Genomic DNA, 22979 nt, shown 5'->3' with positions numbered 1-22979 from the left:
TTCACACTTACTCGGGTGGACCTGCTCTACATATAATCTCCTTGAACCCCTAAGCTCCGCCTACTTTATTTTAATTAGCATAATTTAATTAACAGTGAAATATTCACTTAAATTTCAAATTTTTGTTTTTCAACACCAAACTCAGTATACAGTATCGCTGGAGGGTAAGACACATTATCGTAGGGAATGAGCATGTTCAGTCGATAAATGTGGCCGTGTTCACGAAAAGGCGGGGCTTAGATAGAAATGCTCATAAGTCATCAACAATGTACCAAAAAAACACATTTTGTTGGTAAGGTTCAGTCTGTATTGGGGAATAGGCACCAAAAGTAATTTCCATTTTGGACACTAGAGAGGCGAAGTCCCTCCATGGGACCCCGGAAGCGGAAAATTATACATTGAAGTCAATGGAGAGAGAAAGGTTATCTTTTGATCCCGTTTGAATTGTGCCACGAATGACACATATGATGTTTGTCAATTTAAAAGAATATTTTGCAAGTCAAAAAAATTAAAATGTGTCATAAAACTGTGAAGTTACACATTTTTTTTTGGGTGAAACCGCTGAGTGAACTACAGGTCTCTGGTCTCGCACAATACGCGTCACCATCACAAAGACGGCCGTCACGTTAGCAAATTTCACCTGTTTCTTTCAGAATGAGAATAAAAGTATACAACGAGGTGAAAATCACTACAAGTCTGGGCACGTTGAGAGCTGTACATATATGAAAGGGGAGTTAGTCGGTTCTGTAAGAGCCAGCATGCGGGACCGGCTTTACAAGGTTTCGGTGAGTAATATGAGTGCAAAAAGCAAAAGACTAGAGGGAAAGCTAACGACTGGGCCTGAAACTCTGATTGTGGGTGACTCTGCTGTAAGAGATGTAAAAGGTCTGTGTAGTAAGAACAACATCAAAGTACTCTGTTTTCCCAAGGATACGGTCTCTGACTTGGCTGAGAAGATCCTGCATATTGGGGCTGAACATCCGACTGTGAAGAATGTGGTTCTGCACATTGGAACAAATGATGTTGTGAAACAAGAGTCAGAAGTGCTGAAAAAATACTTTAAATGTCTGTTGGAAACTGCCAGCTCTCTAAATGCAGAGGTGTTCATCAGTGGCCCTCTACCGCCAGTCAGAAGAGGAGTGGAGAGATTCAGCAGATTGTTTGCACTGAACACCTGGCTTTCAACTGCCTGTACTGACCATTCTGTGCATTTTATTGACAATTTTAACTTTTTCTGGGATCGCAGACATCTTTTCAAGGCAAATGGAGTTTGCCTGAACAAGTCAGGAGTGAAATTGTTTATCTCTAACATATTCAACTGCCTGCGTCATCAATCTGTTCCCTCTGCCAAGGACAAGCGGCAAGAGGAATCAAAACAGAAGATAGACACAACACATCGCGCAGAAAACCCTGAAGAAGTATCACTGCACCCGCCTGAGGAATGTTCTGATTATGGGAGACCTATGAAACACACGGAGCAGTGATTCCATGTCAGCCACAGCTTGTTACAAAAAACATGACTGATAGTGTGTTTAACAAACTTAAACTAGCTTTATTAAATGTCAGGTCTTTGGCAGGAAAAACATTTTTAATCAATGATTTTATCACTGAGCACAATCTTGATTTTATGTTTTTAACAGAAACTTGGATTGAACAAAATAACAGTGCAGCTGTTCTTATCGAATCAACCCCTCCCAACTTTAGTTTCATGAGTCAGGAAAGAATGCATAAGAAAGGGGGTGGAGTTGCTATTCTGTTCAATGACTCCCTTCAATGCAGGAAGACATCGTATGGAAACTTTGATTCTTTTGAATATGTGGCCCTTCAGCTGAAATGCTCCTCTCGAGCTCTGTTCCTAAATATCTATAGGCCACCCAAATACTGTGCAAGCTTTTTTGATGACTTTACTGAACTGCTGTCTATAGTCTGTATTGACTTTGACCTTCTAGTCATTGTTGGTGATTTTAACATCCATGTTGACAACCCCCAGGACAGAGGGGCTAAAGAACTGTTTTGTGTTCTTGATAGCTATGGACTGACTCAGCATGTGACGGAGCCCACGCACAATAAGGGGCACACTCTGGACTTAATTATCTCAAAGGGTCTGAATATCTCTAAGGTTGTGGTGACTGATGTTGCCCTCTCTGACCATTCCTGTGTTTTCTTTGAGAGCTCTAGTTCTGTTCACACAAGTGTTCAAAAAGAGGTAACCACAAAGCGATATTTAACTGAAAATACTAGGGAAATGTTTACTCAGAATTTTTCTTCCACACTTGCCCCTGCTAACATCTCAGTAGATGAGCTAGTAGATCATTTTAATTCAAAAATTAAAAATGTTATAGATGCCATTGCTCCAATTAAGGTAAAGGAAGTGACTGGGAAGAAAATGTCTCCATGGAGAAAGGCCATGACCGTTAAAACAGAAAAAAGAGAATGTCGAAAAGCTGAACGCAGGTGGCGAAAAACAAATCTCCAGGTTCACTTTGAAATTTATAAAGAGAGACTTGGCCTTTATAATTTGGAATTGAAAAACGCACGACAATCATTCTTCTCTGACATCATTACCAAAAACAAAAACAACGCACGTGCCTTGTTTGCTACCGTCGACAGACTAACTAACCCCCCAGTGTCAGTAGCCTCTGAACTTCTAACCACCAGGGCGTGCAATGATTTTGCCTTCTTCACTGACAAAATTCAGAAAATCAGACAAGCAGTCAGTGCCTCTGCATCAGGAACAGCAAATGTGCTGTCTCTGTGTCCACTTAACATCAATTCAGACATCATGACACAATTCCATCAGATTAATGATAAAAACCTAGAGGACATTATACAACTTCTGAAGTCCTCCTCCTGCTGCCTTGATATTATTCCAACAGGATTTTTTTTCAAAGATGTTTTGCCTTGCATGGCCTCAGAACTACTTCATATAGTAAACAAATCTCTTCACTCAGGTATTTTTCCACAGGCCCTGAAAACTGCAGTCATTAAACCGCTCTTAAAAAAGAATAATCTAGATGCTTCAGTAATGTACAATTACAGGCCCATATCAAACCTGCCATTTCAAGGTAAGATCATTGAAAAAGTTGTTTTTCAACAGTTGAGTAATTTCTTGCATTTAAATAACTGTTTCGATGTGTTCCAGTCAGGCTTTCGTCCAAACCACAGCACTGAGACTGCTCTTGTAAAGGTCTTTAACGACATCCACTTAAACACAGACAGTGGCAGAACAGTGTTAGTATTATTAGATCTCAGTGCTGCGTTTGACACAGTTGACCACAGCATATTACTAGACCGACTGGAAAACTGGGTGGGACTTTCGGAAACAGTTCTAAATTGGTTTGAATCCTACTTAAAGGACAGAAACAACTTTGTTTCTATCGGTAAATACACATCTGAGTTAACATATGACATGTGGGGTTCCTCAAGGCTCCATCTTGGGGCCTCTTCTCTTTAACATCTACATGCTACCACTGGCTCAGATAATGAAGAACAACAAAATAAGTTACCATAGCTATGCAGATGACACACAAATTTACGTAACAATTTCACCAGGAGACTATGCTCCAATTCAAACACTGAGTAAGTGCATTGAACAAATCAATGACTGGATGTGTCAGAACTTTCTCCAATTAAACAAAGATAAAACTGAGGTAATGGTCTTTGGAGCCAAGGCAGAACGTTTAAAAGTTAGCGCTGAGCTTCAGTCTGCAATGTTCAAACCAACAGATAAAGCCAGGAATCTAGGTGTAGTCATGGACTCTGACCTGAGTTTCAACAGTCACATTAAAACAGTTACTAAATCAGCCTACTATCACCTAAAGAATATATCTAGGATTAAAAGACTAATGTCACAGCAGGATTTGGAAAAACTTGTCCATGCCTTTATCTTCAGTAGACTCGACTACTGCAATGGTGTCTTCACAGGTCTCACTAAAAAATCTATTAGAAAGCTGCAGCTGATTCAGAACGCCGCTGCTCGAGTCCTCACTGACACTAAGAGAGTGGACCACATCACTCCTGTTCTGAAGTCGTTACACTGGCTTCCTGTGTGTCAAAGAATAGATTTCAAAATACTGCTGCTGGTTTATAAAGCACTGAATGGTTTAGGCCCAAAATACATTTCTGACCTCCTGCTAAATGATGAACCATCCAGATCTCTCAGGTCTTCAGGGACTGGTCAGCTTTCTGTCCCCAGAGTCAGAACTAAACATGGTAAAGCAGCGTTCAGTTATTATGCTCCAAATATCTGGAACCAACTCCCAGAAACCTGCAGGTCCGCTGCAACTCTGACTACTTTTAAATCCAGGCTGAAGACTTTTCTTTTTGTCGCTGCTTTTATTTGAACTATTCATATCTTAAACTGCACTGTAACTTTTATCCATGTACTTTTTCTTGTAATGTTTAATTGAACTATTTATATTTTAGACTGCACTGTAACTTTTATCCATGTATTTTTTTCTTAATGTTTATTTGATTAGCTTTTCTTTTTTAATGCTTTTGTCTTTCAAGTGCTCTATAAATAAACTTGCCTTGCCTTGCCTTACTCAGTACCATATCTGTATTATTAGGTAATATTGCTATTTGACTGTTTTCACCCCCCACACATGTTGTATGGCCTTTACAAATATTGACCTCATAAACCATGATGTGTGTGTGTGTGTGTGTGTGTGTGTGTGTGTGTGTGTGTGTGTGTGTGTGTGTGTGTGTGTGTGTGTGTGTGTGTGTGTGTGTGTGTGTGTGTGTGTGTGTGTGTGTGTGTGTGTGTGTGTGTGTGTGTGTGTGTTGATTTCTGAATTAATAAATGATACAAAATTCCGCCAAATGTTACACATTCCCCCGCCATTTTACACACAAAATGGCGGCAAATTTCAGCCTCGCACATGTAAGTCATACAATTAGGCCTCGCCCCCACGTCTGAGTGTTACCCGCGAATAACGGCATTATCATCCTAGAACTTGAACGAGTCGCCTGGATAATGGAACATAGTGAAGTAAGTCGTTCATATTTTATACTAAAAACTAGTCTGATAGACACAACTGAATAAAGTGAACGTTAACTTATGTATTTGATCGTGTCCAATTGTCTATAATTTCCCTCTGCCTCGACTGTCAAAGCAGAACTTTAACGTCAATGTTAACATTAGGCTATACATTATTTTATAAGCTACATAATACTTTATCACTTATTTTATTATTAAAACTTCAGTCACGAAAACAGTGAGGGCAGCAAAGTTACAGGTTTGTTATCATTTTAACTGAATTTCTGCAGGTAAATGAGCATTCTGCTTTTAAAGAAAAATACAAAGCTTTTAAATTCATGATGAGGTTATTTTAAAGTGATATTTCACCGTTCAATATTTTTCTTGGTGTCAAATAATCACCCTTAGATAGATGTGTGCTAAGAGACGGCAGTAAAATGCCCCCAGATATTAGTTCTTAATAAAGTGGCGAATATTTCTCAATAATGCTGTATTTGTGTGAACAGATTATAATATTACACATATTAATATTATATTGTGTCCGTGGAGACTGATTTGTCATAATATGTTTTAGTCAGCATGATGAGGAGTACAAGAGGACTCAACCCCTGCCAAGAAGCAGAACGCCAAATCCGAATGGGAACAGACAAGGACAATTTGAAATGGGAGCACAGAAACACCAGCAAAGGTAAGATTTTTTTCTGTTGATAAAGAATGTTCTGGAACGCACCGTTGCAGCGGGGTCTCTGCCCTGGACACATGCGCGCGCGTCTACAGAGCGGAGAAGAGTAGGCCTGCTTCCTTCTCAATTCAATAGCTTTATTGGCATGACCATAGTTACATATATATGGACCGTGTAAAAATGTGATTTGTAAATGTAAAACACCATCCACAATGCATTTAAAAGATTTGCAAACTCACAAATGTAAAACAGATCTGCAAATAAGACGCAAGTTAAATTGGACCTTTTTAGAGAGATTTAGCGCCAATAGAATCGAGGGGAAGTCTGTCGTCTCTCTCTTTAAGATTGAAACCCCCAGGAGCTTTCGCGGGAGTGTCAGTGTCCGCGCGGAGTGTCTCCGTGAAGGCGCGTGAAAGATTTCTGACACTTATGGGGTGAAGGCTAGCCACTGGACTTTGATTCAGAAGCAAGCCGCTCGCGGGGGTTTAATCTGTGCGCCCGTTCTCTCTCTCTCTCTCTCTCTATATATTTTAAAAAAAGGGAGTGCGGTCGTATTTCCACCAGAAGGTTGTGGGTTCGATCCCAGCCCGTGCAGCCAACATGTCGATGTATCCTTGGGCAAGATACTGAACCCTGAGTTGCTCCCGATGGCCAACGGTGTGTGAATGTTAGGTCCTAGAGTAAGGTGCACTGCTCTGTGTGAATGACATGTGGCATGTAAAGCACTTTGAGGGGTCGTAAAGACTGGATAAAGCGCTATATAAGTACAGTCCATTTATTAGTATTATTGTGTGTTTTTAATATGCAGTCTTCCACAACACATCTGCCTTTGGAGGATGGTCTGATTTCCACCAATGCTGTCTGTCTGGTAAGTTTCATATTGTCTAATAAGTATACTATCAATTATGTTGATTTGGATGACTTTAATTGTTGTCTTAGAACCACAATAGTGCTATTTCAAATCATGTCCTGATAATATGACACGGTGTGTTACTTATTTGATGTTCTTAGGATATTCAACAAGCTATTAGAGATCGGTGCAACAAGACCACAGCAGCCAAGTACACCAACGCCCTGATGCATGGTCTGAACTCCACACGGGCTATGGCTGCTCTCAGCGTGACTGGGCTTGGGTCATCGAGCAGGGGGAGACACGACCATCCCTTCCTTCTGCTGAACTCACAAAGATAGTTTGTAAGTAATTATTGTTGTAAATGTTTCATTATGTAAGTCTGTTTATTAGGTAAGCGGGACAAATAAAGGATGGCTTGGGTCATCGAGCAGGGGGAGACACGACCATCCCTTCCTTCTGCTGAACTCACAAAGATAGTTTGTCGGCGCTTCTGGCGATTTCCTCGGAGGACGGGACCCAGCAGCTTCGACTGAAGGCAGTCTCCAACTAATGGCTAACATACATCATTATGGAAACTATTGGGTTTACCATATGAGGTAACGTAAAGTTTGCCACCACATCGTACCAAAACCCTGCAGCTGTGAAAGAGAGAACTCCTTGTTTTCCACAAGCCATTGCAGCAGGAGCCAGCGGTCACGATATTCATGTCCAGGTTTGGGTTTATTTTGCTGTTCTGTTCTCCCCGTCATGTTTTCCTCCTGGGTTATCGTCTGGTGTGTCTTCCCTGGTGTGTCTCGTTGTCTGATTGTGTTCACCTGTGGCCCTCGTGTTTCTCCTCCCCTGCCCTCGTGTTTCTCGTCTCGTGATTACCCCTCCCTGTATTTAGTCTCTTCCTGTGTTGGTTCATTGTTTGTTTGTGACGAGTTCACCGTGGAGAGTTTTGTTTGTCCATGTGAGATGTTAGATAAGAGCCCTTGAAATAAAGGTGTTATCTGCTTTTGGGTCCGACCTGGGGCCTGTACTGCGAAGCTGGTTCAACCTAACCTGATATGTTTGAGTTAGCCGGTTGGCCTAATCCAAAACATACGCGCTCTCGCTAAACGGTACTGCGACACGGGTTATCAAGTGGATCGCTCAAACCAGCCGTGTCCTATCTAGTTAGGTGCGCGTTCACATAAAAGGGGTGGTATCTGGAGCATTCGACCAATCACAGACATGGAGAAATCTAGAGCTATGTACTTCACTGCGGAGGAGCAGACAATCATTATGAGCCGCTACCAGGATTTGAAACCAATAATTCAGGCTAAAAGTAGCACACTTGTGGCTGCCAAACGGCGCAAGCAAAGTTGGCAGGAGATTGCAGACTCCGTGAATGCGTAAGTAAAATACGTAGGCGCATATATATATAGGCCTATATATATATATATATGCAACAGCGTGCAGAGCTGCACAGCTTTAAAAAGTGTAATGGATGCACGGCAGTCATGTACAAAACTAAATCCGGCCCTTCCACATTAATTAATTAATCTAGTTTATTGGATACATAGTCATTCAAATACCAAATTGATCATTGAGTGGCAGCCTTTTTTCATTATAATATCATCGACCGAGGGTCACAAGTGGACTTTAAGACTAATATTGTTGTAATCCTTTTAATTTCTAGAACTTTTTTTAATTCAAGATGTAGGCTACAGGACATTTTGTTTTCGTTTTTCAGATGTAACCCCGGCGGGTCGAAAAGGACATGGGAACAAGTAAAAGTGAAATATAAGAACATCATTCAATCTGGTAAGTTTCCCTCTTTTGAGATATTAAAAATAGAACTACACGTTTTGTATTGCTTCAGTTGGTGTGTGTTTCATAACTGTAAAGGAAAGCGGTCACATTTTTTCACACTTCTTGCAGCCAACAAGAAAAAAACGGAGCAGAGGAAGATAGGAGGGGGCCCTCCTCCAAATGAGTTCACCCCTGCCGAGGAGCTGGCCCTCAGCAGCCATGTGGGTCGGCCCTTGATGGTAGGGGTGGAAGGGGGGGTCTTCAGACCCTGGTGGCAGCAGCTCCCACCACCGTGTCATGGGTAAGAGTCAGGGATCTATAAATAGCTGGGATGCTATAAAACACAATGTTATACATCTATTTTTGTGGGAGTAAGTAACATGTTGGCCTATTTTATTGTTCTGCAGATGATGGGGAGAACGTGCAGGTGTTGCTGCCCCAAAATGAGCAACTACCTCATACAGAGGTAACGTAACCTTTGGTATGTCGCCCTATATGGTCGCTGAATATGGCTAACATCGACCATTTACATGTCTTGTTTTTTTCAGGAGGGCCTGGATGACGATGAGACGCTGTCTGTGTACTCGGAGAGCGCTCTGCCGGTACACTTTAGTATTTTATTACCAATGATATGAAGTTTTCAATTTGCCCTAACACAGATGGAGAGGGTGTGGACACGTTGCTTTAATTGATTCTTTCTGATTACTTGCACGTGGTGGTGGGACATGGGACAAATAACTATCTCTATTGAAAATATTTGCTTTGCTCAATTTGTAGGAAGAAGGAACTCTTCCTCCCCCGCAGCCTGGGACCTCCAGGGCCTCCACACGACAGGTAATTAATTAAACTAAATGTAAAAGTATAGGCACGTTATAAAATGGTCAGCTTTCTTGCTGTGAGCCATGCTTGAATGTTAAAGCAACATATATGTGTTTCAGGCTGAAGTAGTTGAGAAGGCAGGCAGCACTGTGAGAGTCATGTTCTTTGACTTTTCCAGTGCTTTCAATGCCATCAGACCTGCCCGGCTTAGCAGGAAGCTACTGGACATGCAGGAGGATGCTCCACTGGTGAGCTGGATAACCAACATCTCACCGCTCGGCCACAGTACGTGAAGCTACAGAATAACACCTCTGACATTATATTGAGCAGCACGGGCGCTCCTCAGGGCACGGTCCTCTCTCCCTTCCTGTTCACAGTCTATACATCATACTTCAGACGCTGCTCACAGTCCTGCCATCTGCAGAAGTTCTCAGATGCCATTGTGGGCTGTATCATCGGAGACCAGGAAGCTGAGTACAGGAGTGTGGTGGACAGTGATGTGGAGCGGTGCGGTCAGAACCATCTGCAGCTCAACGTCACAAGAACCAAGGAGCTAGTGGTTGACTTCAGGAAGCGGAGCACCGCCCCAAGCCCAGTTACCATCGTGGGCATGGATGTGGACATTGTGGACAGCTACAAGTTCCTGGGTGTCCACAGACAATACACTGGACTGGAGTAAAAACACTGACACCCTATATAAGAAAGGCCAGAGTCGCCTGTATTTCCTCAGGAGACTCGGGTCCTTCAACGTCTGCAGCACTATGTTGCAGATGTTTTATGACTCGGTGGTCTCCAGTGTGATCTTCTTTGCTGTAGTGTGTTGGGGCAGCGGGGTGAAGACAGCTGATGCCAACAGACTCAACAAGCTCATCAGGAGAGCAGGCTCTGTCCTGGGAGTGGACCAGGAGTCGTTGGCAGTGGTGTCGGAGGGGAGAATGCTGAGGAAACTCCTCGGCATTCTGGACAACGGGTCTCACCCCCTGCATGCCACGCTGGTTTCCTACCGGAGCACTTTCAGCCACAGACTGAGATCACCGATAACCACCACACAGCGCCACAGGAGGTCTTTCCTCCCGGTGACAATCAAACTCTTTAACTCTTCACCCCTAAGTACAGGGCACTGAGATCTTCCACACCAACACTATGTGCAATATATCAATATAATTAACATCCTTGCAATTACACTCGCTGCTATACATAACTATGTGCTATATTATATTATATTATTATTAGTATTAATAATGCTATGATAATGTGCAATTACGTAACTGCCACTACGTTTTAATGTTTGCACTACTAACTACTGAAAACTACTGAATACTGCTAATGATTGCATTGATTGTGTGACCTTCTATGTTTCATGTTGTCGGTGGACGTTTGATTGCTCTTTTTCTGCTGTGTTTATTGTGTTTGTTGTATTTTGTTACTGTTACTCTGGCACAACAATTTCCTTCGGGATGAATAAAGTCTTATCTTATCTTATTAATTTGACACGTAATGATTTTGAATTTAATGGAGTGTTCTTCCTGCAAACTAAAGGTACTGCTATGGGGAAGAAGTTTGCACATGTTTATGGCACAGTGGGAAACATCTGCCCTGTCCTCCTGCCAAAAGACTCCCACTTATTATTTCAGACATCTGGGGTGTGGTCTCATTTGTTATCACTCTGAATAACCACAACAAATCCATCTCACTAAAATCCGTCACCAGCTGCACCTCAGTGGATTTCCTCGACACCACATTCAAAGGAATTCATTTCCAGAAAACACACAAATTGGATATTAAAGTTTTTTTTAAAGAGACAGACTCCCACGCCCTGCTCCACAGAACAAGCCACCATCCGCAGCACACGTATGCGGGATTGGTTAAATCACAGCTTTTGAGGTTCCTATAGAATATGCAGTAACAAAGATGATTTCAAAATGGCCACCAAAACGCTTTTTGGTGCATTGACCTCTAGAGGGTATACTCGTTCCTTCCTAAGAACATGCTTTAGAACGTTTCAACAGACGAAACCCGTTTTGATCTCCTCCAAATTACCATTTGTTACTACATATTCCCAGTCAGCTGTTAGACTAGTCAGAATTATGAAATCCAACTTTAAAAACATTATGGGAAACACTGACATATTACGGGACCACAGTATTATTGCAGCGTTTAGAAAGAACAGAAACCTGCAGTCTTACTTGGTTAAAGCAAAGTTGCAACCCATGCTGGCCCCAAAATCCAAAGGTCACGGGGACTTTTTTCGTCAACAGGTCTGGTTGCGCAGCAGGTACAGCAATACTGTCTATAAAACACAGGGCAGCCTACAATCTAAAAACTGTGTATACATTATTACATGTAAACGATGTGGACTACAATATGTGGGGGAAACGGGGAATACTATTTCTGTACGGTTCACGCAACAGATATAACATTTTGAGAAGAAAAAACACACTTCCTGCTTCATGAATGGCAATCCGTTCAAGCAGCGGTCCTGGACTCGAACTCCAGATGGTCTGTGGCCCAGAGACGTAGATGTGAGAGACAGTGGATAGCCAGATTTTACACGGTGTATCCCAGGGGCCTGAATGAGAAGTGAACATGCCTTGATGTGTGACAAAGATGGAGTGCATTCGATCCTGCTGCCGTTTTACGGTGACAGGATTCAAAAATGTCTAACCCCTACCCCTACCCCTAACGACAGAACTACTGAGGTTACATGTTGGAAATATTTAATCTAAATACTAAAATTAACCACTCGGGCTTCTTACCTAAAAACCTTGAACAAAATCAGCAACACTTATTTTCTACCTGGTGGACTCTTGATCAAACCTTTACCCCTCGGGGGTCCCGTTTGAGGGTGACAGGTTGGGGGGCTGGTCTAGATGGATCTGGGGAGGATTTCAGGGTAGACGCTGCGTACGTCCTGAAAACCTTTCATCCATTCTAAATAGAAATTATCCAAAGTCAATTCATAAAAAACTATTTAGGATCTACAATATATTATTATCTTTCAATTGTAGTACCTCTGTTTCCTCCTTGTTTGAACCATTTAATACATCTTAGATGCAATTACATGATTTCTCCTCTGATAGACTCGTCACAAGATGACACAGAACAAAGAACTCTCGGATTTTCAAATCCTAACCAGGACGATCTTTGGTCTCCTCCGGACTCACCACAACCAACAGAAGATAAAAGATACGATTCATGGTCCAAATACAGCTTTCCTTATCTAAACCGAACCAACAACTGGGTTTCAGGCAAAATCACACCAAGTAACCCGACAACAGCTACGGGACACATGCTACAGGGCAATGCGACCAACTGGCTACAAACAGGTCTTCAAATGACTGACGAACATTACGATAGAACTACTGCAAACCTCTTGTCCAGAACCCAACGCCTATCAGAAGAGGAGCAACGAGCATGGACGGTTGCCGGCAAATGGGCCAAATCCAAATCCCCTCTAATATTGAACAGAGTTTTTACTGAAACAGCAAAGGATCTACTCATGGGCATAAAAATCCCCCTACCATCTTCCCCCAGAAAAACCACCTTACCCCCCGACCAGAAAACACCGAGACCGATGATGATTTAAACCAGAACTCTAACAAAGAACTATCCCTCACGGGCCCATTCCCCAAACACCAGAGCCCATTACTCTGACCATAACAAGCCCCACCTCCACCATCGAACCACAGTCACCAACGACGATTCACTTCTCCCCCCTGGACCAAACCCTATCACCGGTCATACCACTTACCCAAACTAATGGCCAGTGTCAAAAGGAGAATCTTATCCAACATAATCGACCAGGAAGAACCAGGTAGATCTAGAGAATTGACAATAGGGGACTTCAATCTTCCTCCCTCCCCTCCTATCAACCGCTTCAAACGCCATGAGCACAGGGGAAACAAGAACCAAAATTGGTCACTAACCCCGAACAGACCAATCTTAATCATAGGGGCCTCAAATATTGCCCGCCTCCCGCCATTCAAAATGTACAAATGGATTGTTACCCGGGAGCCAATTTAATCCAGGCCTACCACCTGATTAAGTATAATACACCGACATCGGCCAAAACGGAGAAGGTACTCCTTTGCTTTGGTCTAAATGACCAAATCAGGTTGGAGGATGACCTCCAGAAACTACTGACCGCAGCACAAGACACGTTCCCCAATGCATCAATTCACATCCCTCTGATAAACTACTCCAGTAGACTCCCAAATAACAACATTAGAAACATAGAGGGTATTAATAGCATCATCAAACGGACACCTATGTGGAGAGCGGGGTTCAGGACACTGAGGGATCTAGTTTATGAGTTTGTGCCGGGATTTATGAGGGCACAGGTGGTGGTGGATGAGGTGAGGGGTAAGGACCTCATAATGGGTTCTGGCACAGCTGAAAATATAATGGAAAATGTAATAGAGGGGATGCCTGTGGGGTGGAAGTGGATGATAGAGAGTGAGAGTGCAAGGGGAAGTGTGAATGATAATGAGATGAAGGGGATAAAAAGTGTGAATTGGGGAAGATCAAGACCAGGGGAATATATGGGATGTTGGCAAAAGGGATACCAAGGAGGCCAGCAGGGGAAAAAGTGTGGGGAAAGGTAATGAACAATGTAGAAGTGAAGGGTATATGGGGAAACCTGAGGGTGAAGGGCAACAATGTTGAGTGTGAACAATTTGATTTCCTCCTGAGACATAATAGGATCTTTAATAATCTGATCGTGAGCATGTTTGACAAGGGGGTAAATAAAGAATGTGATGTATGCAAAATAGGGGTGGAGAATGTGATGCACGAATTCTTTGAATGCACTATGTTGGGGTCTTTTTTTGCTAGGATGAAAGAGCTGATTGAGAGGTGTTGGAATGGGGTTTTTTTGAGAAGAATGGAATGGAAGGAACTGTGGTTGTTTGGTTGGAGAGGGAAGATGGATGAATGTAATGTGGGTCTCCTGAACCTCGTGCTAAGTCATGCGAGATATGCAGTAAAGGTTAGGAGAAACTATTCACATTATGAGGGGAAAAAACTAGAAGTCTGGGACATAATGGTGAGGAGCTTAAAGAGGGATATAGGGATGTTATTTGTGTATATGAAGAGGGATGAATTTGTGAGCATGATGGTGGAGGAGTGTGCTCTAATTGAATTGAAGGAAGGGAGTCTGGAGTACAATTTTGTGCAAGGAAGCCAGACATAATGAAATCAATGTGGAAAGGAATATGTGATGTGCAATGTCAGGTCCGAAGAATCAATCTGTGGGAAAAATGTGCTGAAAATATGCATATGTGGATGTGAAAAGTAGCAATGCTGAAAAGTTGTGGCTATGAGATCTTGTATGAAGCCTTGGGGTTCTTTTTTTTTTGGATCGGTAAGGTGGACTATGTGTGTTTTAAAATGTAAAAAGGTCACGTTTTGATAAGATAAAAAAAAAAAAGACACCAGGAGCGCGGATTGGAGCTGAGGAGGAAGTGAAAAACGAATTGTTTGCTTGGAGGGAAAAATCGACTAAAGTGGTGGAATAAGGAGCATTTTCTGGAGGATTATTCGGCAAAAACCTAAACAGTACTGCTGTCTGGGAGGCGGCCTCTCCAATCAAAAGGAGGTATATGAGGAACACAAGGGAGGGGATGAGGGCGGCGGATGGGACACGGTTCATGAAGGTAGCTTTTAACGATAAAGTCACTTCATTGCCGTATTCAGCACAATTTAAGGTGGAGGGAGGTGCGGAATATGAAAGGGTGATACATGAGAGACAGGTGGCGGTGTGCAGGAACTGTTTGAGGTCGGGGCACATTTTCAGGGAGTGCCCAGAAATTATATGTAACAGGTGTGAGAAGACGGGGCATTTCGCCAGAGAATGTGGGCAGAGAAGACAGTGGGGAGGAGAGTGGACTGGAGGACAGGAGAAACAAAGGCCAGAGGGGGGGAGGAAGAAGGGGAAAAAGAGGAAGAGGAGGAAAAGGAGAAGGAAGAAGGAGGGAGGGAGAAGGAGAGAGGGGGAAAAGTGGGAATTAGCGAAGAGGAACAGAGGGATGTGGGTAAGAAAAGACCATATGACGGGGAAAATGAAGAAGGAGGGATAGGTATGGAGGGAAATGAGGGGGGGGAGGAAAGAAGCGAGATTGGAGGGGGTAGAGGGGGAGGATGAAGATGAAGAAAATACAAGCGAAGGCGACATGGAGGAGGAGGAGATTGCAAATGAGGAAGGAACCGAGGATGTGGCTGAAGGGGAGGAGATGGAGGATGGTGGACAACGGCTGGGAGTGGAGGTGACGAAGGAGATCGTGGAGGTCATAGTTGGTGAGGAGGAAGAAGGAGATGGGGGGACGGCGGATGAGAGAGAAGGAAGAAAGGACTGGTCGGAGGAAGGAGAGAGCGGGTCAAGGAGGGAAAGGAGCCACAGCGGGTCTGAGACGGGGGTGTCAACGAGAGCGAGCTCGAGAAGCGGGAGATGACAAAGAGACGGAGTCTCCTCGGACGGCGACGCAGAGGTCGAAGTCTGACAGTAAGAAGGGTTCTCCTGGGACGGTGCAGAAGAAGGGAGGTCCTAGTGGAAGCAGGGGTTCTCCTGGTTCCACGAAGGCTGGGAACAGTCGGCGAGCAGCTCAAAGAAGAGGAAAATGAAAAACAAAAAAAGGTGATAATGGGGTATGAAAAGTATACCTTATGCACAATGAACTGATGTCGTGGTGTGGATATGTTCTTCTAATGGGCGAGGGCTCAAAGCAAAAGACAGAAGGGACAAGGGGCTATTGATGTGCGAAGCCGATATAACATGTTTACAAGAGACGCACTGGGATATGAAATGTGTGGAGGATGTGGTGAAGGGTTGGGTGGGAGATGTGTTTGTGAATAATGGGAGGGAGAATGCGGGAGGGGTTGCTATATTAATAAGAAAAGGGGAAAATGAGAACGGTGGAGGATGATGGGGAGGGGAGGTTGATTGGGGTAGAGTTTGGGTTCAGGGGGGAAGTGTGCAGAGTGATAAATGTGCATGCTCCAAATGAGGAGAAGGAGAGGAAACATGAGAGGTTGGAGGGGACATGTGGGGGGATAGTATGGTGGGGGGTGATTCTAATGTGTGGTGTGGAAGGATTGATGTGGCGGGTGGGGTGGTGTTTAAACGTGATGCTTCACGGGGGGTGAGGGGAAATGGGTTGAAAGATGTGTGGAGGGAAAGGAATGTGGATAAAAGGATGTACACGAGGAAGCAGGTGGTGGGGGGGGTGCTGAAACAAAGCAGGATAGATCTGGTGTTGTGTAAGGGAAGTGTGGGGGAAAGATAAGTGACTCTAAGTTTGGGATGACGGGGTGGAGCGATCACGTGATATTAAGGTTTTGTTTGGGAGAAGGGAGGAGCGGGGGAGGGGGAGGTGCATGGTGTCTGAATGCGGGAGTGTTGAAAGATGATATAAAGAGATGGTGAAAGAATGTATATCAAATCAAGGGAGTATGGATGTGGGGGAGGGAGGTTTGTGGTGGGAGAAGTTAAAAAGGGTTTTAAAGGAATAAAGTATTGTCGCGAGAGAGGAAAAAAGGGTAGAGAGAGAGAGAGGAGGTTAGAGGAGGAACTGGAGGAGGAGATAGAAAGGGGAGAGGAGGTAGGTAGGGATATAGGGGAGTATAATAGAATAAAGGGAGAGTTAGGGATGAGAGAAAGGGAGAGGTGCAATGGGGCAATAGTTAGGAGTAGAGCTACATACTTGGTTGAAGGGGAGAAATGTACTAGTTCTTTCTTAGGGATGGAAAAAGGAAGCAGGGGAGTAGTGACATAAAACAGGTGGAGGGGAAAGAGGGGGAGGTTATAACTGATATAGTGGGGAGAGCGAGAAGAGTGGAGGAGTTTTACAGGGAATTATTTGAGGAGGAAGTAGGAGATAAGGAAAGTTTGGAGGAGGCAATAGGGAGTATGAGGGCGGAATTGAGTGAAGAGGGAAGGGAGTTATGTGAGGGGAAATGAGGAAGGAGGAGGTGGAGGCAGCCGTCATGGGGATGGGTAGGAATAAAAGGCCTGGATGGGTTCAGAGCTGAATTCTATCTGGAGTTCAGGGGGAGCTAGTGCCGATCTTGACAAAGCTGTTTCATCTTTTCGAGGAGAGGGACGAACTGCCGGGCGGGGTATCAACAGGGGTGAGAACTATTCTGTACAAAAAGGGGAGAAGGGAGGATTTAAGAAATGATAGGCCGTTGAGCATGCTCAACAGCGATTATAAGATGTTAGCACGGTGCTGTCAAATAGGTTAATGAGGGTAGTGGTGGGGAGCACGCAGGCTTACAGCACACCGGGGAGGAAGATAAGGGAAACGATTGATTTGATGAAAGAAGGGAAAGGGGGAGTGGTGGAGAGCATTGACTTAAACAAGGCTCTTGACAGGGTGAACCACGAGTATGTGGTGCACTGCTCTGTGTGAATGGGTGAATGACATGTAGCATGTAAAGCGCTTTGAGGGGTCGTAAAGACTGGATAAAGCGCTATATAAGTACAGTCCATTTATTAGTATTATTGTGTGTTTTTAATATGCAGTCTTCCACAACACATCTGCCTTTGGAGGATGGTCTGATTTCCACCAATGCTGTCTGTCTGGTAAGTTTCATATTGTCTAATAAGTATACTATCAATTATGTTGATTTGGATGATTTTAATTGTTGTCTTAGAACCACAATAGTGCTATTTCAAATCATGTCCTGATAATATGACACGGTGTGTTACTTATTTGATGTTCTTAGGATATTCAACAAGCTATTAGAGATCGGTGCAACAAGACCACAGCAGCCAAGTACACCAACGCCCTGATGCATGGTCTGAACTCCACACGGGCTATGGCTGCTCTCAGCGTGACTGGGCTTGGGTCATCGAGCAGGGGGAGACACGACCATCCCTTCCTTCTGCTGAACTCAAAGATTGTTTGTCGGCGCTTCTGGCGATTTCCTCGGAGGACGGGACCCAGCAGCTTCGACTGAAGGCAGTCTCCAACTGCTAAATGTACGAGCGTTGTTCGGTGAAGTTAGCCGACATGGGAATCTTCCACAGCGTAAACTCATGCCGGGACAAAATAAAGAAACTAAAGCAGGACTACAAAAAAATAAAAGACCAAAACAACAAGAGTGGTAACGGCCGGAAGACCAGTAAATGGTACGATCGATTGGATGCTCTGCTATTCGATATAATAAAATACATGAATCCTGTAAACATGTGTAGTGTTTTATTCTCTTATCTGTGTTTCTGTTACAGATGCCTACTCAAACAGTGTGCCAGACTTGCAAACACAAAATAGGAGTAGCCAGCAGGAAATGCAGGCAATGTGGTGCCAAGCAACCCTACAAGGAGAAGCTATCCAACAAAAGAAGTGGAAGGCCACGCAACAAAAAAACCACAGTGTCAACAAAGTTTATGACTCAAATCTACTGGTACGTTGTTTTTCTTGCAGATGTCAGTTGTCATAAAAGAGTGTGTAAATATCCCTGATCTTAATCTTTTTATACAAATTGTTATATACTTTCCAACAGTCGCCCTCATTTACTTTTTTAAAAGAATCCACATGTCTTAATTAAGTTTATGGGAGAAGTACAGACTAGTGCATGATTACTGCACTTCATGAGATGTGTTAAGCAACATTGTTGTCACCGTTGTATTTAAATCTGTAAAGGCCAACCCAGTCTCACGGCATTTCGTGTTCACCAACACGATGTTTAATCTATTGATTCGTGTTCACCAACACGATGTTTAATCTATTGATTCGTGTTCACCAACACGATGTTTAATCTATTGATTCGTGTTCACCAACACGATGTTTAATCTATTGATTCGTGTTCACCAACACGATGTTTAATCTATTGATTCGTGTTCACCAACACGATGTTTAATCTATTGATTCGTGTTCACCAACACGATGTTTAATCTATTGATTCGTGTTCACCAACACGATGTTTAATCTATTGATTCGTGTTCACCAACACGATTTCCCCCTTTCTTTCGTGTTGCACAGCACGATTTTAAAAGCAATGTATTTCTACTGGAAATGTGTTTCGTGCCTGCAGCACGTCTTTTTCTCGGGTCGGGTCGTGGAAGACCGGAAGCTGTGTGGTTCATAAAAACATGTTCTTACTCAATATCAAGCCACAGTTATTGCTTTTATTTTAAATCGTATAATTTTGGACCTTTGTTGCCGTCTGTGAGGAAAATAAATGGGGCTCAGAGCCTCAGGATACTGAAACCTGTATTTTTAAATATTTTTTTCCTTCCAATTTGTTATTCTTTTCAAAATAACACTGTTATTTACTCACCAATAACACACAATTATCCTTGCTTTTATTTATTGGTTTGATTCCATAATCCCGGGCTTTTTTGGCGTCCGTCAGGAACTGAATTTAAAAATAAAAATAACCAAAAACAGACGTGGAAACGTTCCTCTGGACGGGGCTACAGAGCTGCTAGAAAGACAGTGGAACCCGGTGCATTCCTCCGTCTGGATGTGGAGCACTTTTGCTAAATGTTTAGACAAATTGCTCGTGTTGCCGCCCTTACATGCTAAACTCTTATTGCACTTTTGGTAACGAGCATTCTCCACATCGAGACGGGTAAAGTTTAACCACACCTCGGAGCGCGTTCTCTCCGCCATCTCCTCCGTGTGTGTTGCTGCATGTAGCAGCCGTGTGTGTGTAAACTGCCCGCCCCCTCGCACACAGACGGGGAGATCTGGATTGGAAAGATCGAAAATACTAAAAAATAATCGCAAATGTGCAAACCAGTCAGTATCTGGTGGTAGGGGTAGGGTAATGTTGTGAATGGAGTGGCCTGTGTTCGTCGTCCATTACATACGCAACAAAAGTGTTGCGTTTATATTTTTGGTCAGTGTATTAAAATAGTTAATCGCACATTTTTGATCCGTTCTAAATGTACCTTAGAGGAATATTTTTCAAGTTTTTAATACTCTTATCAACATATGAGTATGCAAATGTTTATTATCATTTGAACAATGACAAATATTCTCATGAATATTAAACACAACGACCTCTGAACATTACAAATATTCTCCTCAATTCAACCTGGAACCTCTCATACAATAATACAATACAAATGGTGTGTGTGTGTGTGTGTGTGTGTGTGTGTGTGTGTGTGTGTGTGTGTGTGTGTGTGTGTGTGTGTGTGTGTGTGTGTGTGTGTGTGTGTGTGTGTGTGTGTGTGTGTGTGTGTGTGTGTGTGTGTGTGTGTGTGTGTGTGTGTGTGTGTGTGTGTGATGGATCGTTGCAGCTATGTGCAACTCAAGACATATGCTCGAACGGGAGCTGCCTGGACGCTGCAATCATGTTGCACTATCCGAGCTGAGTGTGCTGACTTCTCCTACAATGTCCCGCTGTCTGCTTTCCTGCATCAAGTCAAGTGCTCGGCGCAGTTGTGTGGATCGAGCGCTCCTCTGTTTTCATTGAAACAGCTCCTTATATCCGTTAGCGCAGCTAGCTAGCACCAGATGCTAACAACAACAATGCACGTAAGGTCTCTCTCTCGCTCGCTCGGGCCACACACACACGTCCTCCCGGTCCTCCCGATGGCCAGTCGGTGCCTGCCGGTGAGCGTGGAAGTGTGGTCTGCTGCAAGCGGGCGGCAGGAGCGGGGCTGTCAGCATCAGCTTGTAGATGGTATTTTAAACTCGATGCGCTCTGAAGCTACGGGGCGGCCGAGGAAAAAAAATACACATGCGTTAAAATAATTAGTGGCATTCATATTTTCTTTGCGTTAACGCCACTTTATTGCTCCCATTTTTCATGAGATGAACTCAAAGATCTAAAACATTTTCTATAAACACAAAATAACCATTTCTCTCAAATTTTGTTCACAAATCTGAACAAATGTGTGATAGTGAGCACTTCTCCTTTGCCGAGATAATCCATCCCACCTCACAGGTGTGGCATATCAAGATGCTGATTAGACAGCATGATTGTTGCACAGCTGTTTCTTAGGCTGGCCACAATAAAAGGCCACTCTGAAAATGTTCAGTTTTATCACACAGCACAATGCCACAGATGTCGCAAGTTTTGAGGGAACGTGCTATTGGCATGCTGACAGCAGGAATGTCAGCAGGAGTGTTGTGAAATTATCCAGGTAAAGTTTAACATCGTACTGAAACCTTTATGCTCAGTTTGCATTATGTAATTCTTAGTTTCCTGCGTTGTTCCATGCAAGCCTAATATGATGTATGTATTTCAGTCACAGATGCTGAAACCCTTGCCCTAATTAGCGCAAGGGTTAAGATGGAGCACATGTTCAGTGGGAAACGACATGCTGCCAAATCAGGCTGGGAGTAAGTACACCTGTATGTGTCTGATATGTTTTAATAAATGTGCAGGTGAATTAAGATAATGTGTACCTAATGGCAGGTTGTTAAATAGATGGTCTGGAGGGCCAGGTGACTGGTCCACAGACGTCAAAGAAATGGGACAACTTGAAAACAAAATACAAGGTACAGCAAATCACATGGCTGGGCGCTGTGGTGGGTTAGTGTGTGGAGATATTATGCTTAGATTGGCGACCCCAGCCTCCTATATTAAAATGTGAATTTGCTTAGTTGTTTACACTTTTTAACATTTAAGGCGTAAGCAATTACACATTTAGAATTAGTACAATTTTTCATTTGCTGTGCATTTAAATACTATCAAAGCTCTCACATACTAACAAAGGAGTGGCTTATCTAAAGCCCTCACTGCCCTTTCACTAACAGGCTGTTATCAGTGTTGTCAATAGGAGTTAAAGAATCCCCCAACTGGGACAGGAACAGACGGGGAGACGCCTCAGCAGCTACCTGGCCATGGTTTGAGGCCATGCATGAGGCAATTGGGGGAAGGCCATCCATTCAGCCTCCCAGCCTAGTTGTCAAGCCATGGCCAGACTGCTGCTGAGGCCTCCACCTCTGCTGGAGAAGGGCCTTCCCAAGTGTCCCTCAGCAGTGAGGAGGAGCCCGTGCCCTCCACCAGCTCCCAACCACCTACTAAAAGGCCAAGGCGAAGAAGCAGCGGTTTGGCCTTCCTGAAAAAGCAGGCAGAGAAGGACGAGGCCCGTGATGCAGCGCTCAATGAGCAGAATGAGCGACTTGTGAATTAAATTTCAGAGCTTGTGAAAAATAAAAATAAATAAATGTTGAAGTTGTTGAAAACACTAAAGTGGAGTTCTTCAGTTGATGATTTGGGAAACACTCAGAAACAGTGCTTCAATAAACAAGAGCTTTACATAAAAGGGAAACTTGCCCAAAAGCAGCTTCTTCAAATAAAATACAACCGTTACTTTAGGCCATATTTTAATTCAACATGTTATACACTAAAGAATGGTGACATGTACAGCAATACATGAGTAGGTCTAACACGGTCTCCATCAATTGTTTTGTATGTCGCCCAGGAGGGTGAGGTGAGCAACACTTATCAATGTGACAACGATTTCCTTTCACTTGGTTTTAATTTCAACCTTAATGAACAACATATTGTTCGCTGTTGCACACGTTCATAAAACACAAAACAGCGCTTATTCAAAAAGGATTGTATGTCCAAAACATAATCTGTTCCCCGTGTAGATCGCTGGTCCCAAGAAACCCCCAGCTGTTGGGAGATGGGCAAGCGAGAGCCTGGATCATCCCAAACAGCAGGCACGGCATCATGCGGTGTGTTCATTTGCAAGGGAACATTTATGAATGTGTATTGTCACGGCCTGGCTCTAGGCCATAACAAAACACGTGGTAAGGACACGACATAAGGAAAGATATTTATTATAACCGCTCAACAAAAGAGCTGATGGGATGTGTTAATCAGTAAGATCAGTGGTGTGGGTGTGTGAACATGGTGCAAGGTGTTTGAAGGCCAAACTAAGACGAAGGGAAACAAAAGCATAAATC

The 22979-nt window shown here is 43.5% G+C and overlaps 2 long non-coding RNA genes across 5 annotated transcripts; both read left to right on the top strand.

Moving 5' to 3' along the window:
• The first annotated feature begins 17087 nt into the window (after positions 1 to 17087).
• On the top strand, positions 17088 to 18859 carry LOC139433539 (uncharacterized). The gene is made up of 4 exons (XR_011642992.1): positions 17088 to 17232; positions 17627 to 17686; positions 17830 to 18235; positions 18335 to 18859. It is a non-coding gene; the product is annotated as an uncharacterized lncRNA (long non-coding RNA).
• Positions 18860 to 20349: 1490 nt separating this feature from the next.
• LOC139433538 (uncharacterized) lies at positions 20350 to 22199 on the top strand. Of its 4 annotated transcripts, none has more exons than XR_011642991.1 (4): positions 20350 to 21202; positions 21308 to 21401; positions 21490 to 21560; positions 21842 to 22199. It is a non-coding gene; the product is annotated as an uncharacterized lncRNA (long non-coding RNA). The 4 variants fall into 4 exon arrangements; XR_011642989.1 differs by having other exon boundaries at positions 21478 to 21560; XR_011642990.1 differs by having other exon boundaries at positions 21490 to 22199.
• The last annotated feature ends 780 nt before the right edge of the window (positions 22200 to 22979 follow it).

Source organism: Pseudochaenichthys georgianus, unplaced genomic scaffold, assembly GCF_902827115.2.
Source record: "Pseudochaenichthys georgianus unplaced genomic scaffold, fPseGeo1.2 scaffold_588_arrow_ctg1, whole genome shotgun sequence".
Taxonomy (NCBI): domain Eukaryota; kingdom Metazoa; phylum Chordata; class Actinopteri; order Perciformes; family Channichthyidae; genus Pseudochaenichthys; species Pseudochaenichthys georgianus.
The sequence above is the reverse complement of the archived record's forward strand: the minus strand, read 5'-3'. Positions and strand labels throughout refer to the sequence as shown.